The following is a 2,539-nucleotide window of genomic DNA, read 5'->3' on the forward strand; positions in this document are numbered from 1 at the left end:
CATGCACGTGTCCGAAGTTTGCAGCAGCAAGAGATCCTAGCTTGATGATACTCACTTTCTCTCCCCACTCTCTCTTTCTATGTTTGTCTCACTGTCTCTCTCAAATAAATATAAATATTCAAAAAATAGGAAAATATCTATTCTTTTCACTTGGTGCTGCAACAACTGCAAAAATAAAAACAAAAAGAGTGAATGTGGACAGACTTCATAACTAAATTAAAAAAGGAAGATTAATAAAATTAAAAATTGGAAAACTTTAAATATCTTAGAATGTAACATAAAATAGAAAGAAGGCAATTGTTAGTTCAGTAATAATATTCAATATGTAACAAAATTACTCTCCATGAAAAGAAAAAGAAATATAGTAGACTAGATAACATGAGAAATAAATTCTTGTTCCACTAAGTCACTATTAGGGAGTGAAAATATGAGTCAGGAGGTGTGTGATATATTCACAAAAATCTGTGGATAAAAAACACATATTAAGTGCTGAAGATATTATGCAATTGTTAAAGGTAGTTACAAGCAGAGCCTAACGGCTCAGGTTTGACTCTCTGGTACTCACTTAAAGCCAGATGCACAAAATGACATGTGTATCTGGAGTTCATTTTACATGGCAGGAGGCCTGAGCATGTCAATTTTATCTCTCTGTCTCTCCTTTTTATTCTCTTTCTCTCAAATAAATAAACATTTTTAGATTTTTATTGAAAATATACAAATATGATTATCTTATAAATCTGAACAATAAAAAACAACTCAAATAAAAATGCGCAAAAGATCTGGAGACATTTTCCTGAAGATTAAATACAAATGGTAAATAAGTATCTAAAAATACCCAATAAAACTTGTCAGTTGAAAATTTCAAGTTGAAACAGTTATGTGTCATTAAATGGATATTTCAATGTCTAAAATTCCAAACTTGATAATACTAAATACTGGTCCAGATTTGAGAAGCAATTCCCACTGCAATTGTAAAACCAAGCAGGTGCATTTCTCTGGAAAGGAGTTTGACCATTTCTACTAAAGGTCAAAGTAAAATTTATTTATTTATTTATTTATTATGATAATTTTATTTATTAATTAGTTTTGTATTCAGCAAATACAGTCAGTTTGGTACCATTATTAGGCCCATCCATGTCCTACCCCCTCCCCTTGGCCCCTCCTTGTTGAGGTATATGGGTCATACATTGTGGAGTTAGCCCACAGTTATGGGTAAGATAAATGTCTCTGCATATCATGACCCAACATGTGGCTCTGGCATTCTTTCTGCCCCCTCTTCTGCAAAATTTCCCTGAGCCATGTTGGGTTCATTTTTAGTCTGCTTCAGTGATGAGGTGTTGGGGACCTCTGGGTCTCTGGATCTATGATTTGGTAGGAGTTGATTTTTCTCTGTGTTGATCTCCTTCCCTCTTGTGCCGGTATCTGGTTCACCAAGAAAAAAGCACCCTTGTTTCACCAACTTTTCTTAGTTTCAGCCGGGGCCCTTATGAGGTATGATGGGGAGGTTCTCTCCTTAGAATATACATCTATCTGAAAGTGAGAAGCAGATTCTCCAACAGAGAGTAAGTTAGCACCAGAACAAATGAGATAACCCTTACTTTTTTTTTCTCTCTCTCTTTTTTTTTAATTTAATTTATTAGTTTTCATTTCAGTGAATACAGGCAGTTTGGTACCATTATTTAGGCTCATCTGTGATCTACCCCCGCCCATTAGACCCTCCTTGTTAATGAAAATGGGTCGTGCATTGTGGAGTTAGCCCCCAGTTATTAGTATGATAAATGTCTCTGCAAATCATGACCCAACATGTGACTCTGACATTCTTTCCGCCCCCTCTTCCGCAAGATTTCCCTGAGCCATGTTGGGTTCATTTTTGGTCTGTTTCAGTGCTGAGGTGTTGGGGGCCTCTGAGGCTTTGGCTCTCTGATTTGGTAGGAGTTGATTTTTCTCTGTGTTGATCTCCTAAGCCCACTCTACAATATCAAGCTACCATCAATCACGGGGTATAAGAGGGCCTACACCTATCAAACTGTCTATCAAAAAAGTAAGTGTTATCTCAATTTTCCGGGTGCTAACTTACTCTCCTTTGGAGAATCTGCTTCTCTTTTCCATATAGATGCAGATCCTAAGAAGAGAGCTGCCCCAACATACCTCAAAAGGGGCCCAACTGAAACTAAGGACAACTGGCGAAATAAGCAAGGGTGCTGTTTTCCTGTGAACCGGATACCCTTACTTTTTTTTATAGAGAATTTAATAGGTGTAGGCCCTCTTGTAACCCACCATTTATGGTAGCTTGATAATGGAGAGTCAACTTAAGTTTGCATATGGTTCTGACTTGTTTCCCAGCTCCTGTACCACTGAGGGGATCAGTTAGCCAATTCAAGAGCAGTTGGTTCCCCACCATGGGTGTGTGCCACTATTGCACTTGGGTGGGCATCACAACAGGTTATTTGTTGCTAAGTAGGTTAGACCATGAGTTGCTTGGACAGATATTGGTCATTTTCCCCCAGTCGCCCATGTAGCACCTTCTGGTAGTAGATGT

This window comes from Jaculus jaculus, chromosome X (assembly GCF_020740685.1).
Source record: "Jaculus jaculus isolate mJacJac1 chromosome X, mJacJac1.mat.Y.cur, whole genome shotgun sequence".
In the NCBI taxonomy this organism is placed as follows: domain Eukaryota; kingdom Metazoa; phylum Chordata; class Mammalia; order Rodentia; family Dipodidae; genus Jaculus; species Jaculus jaculus.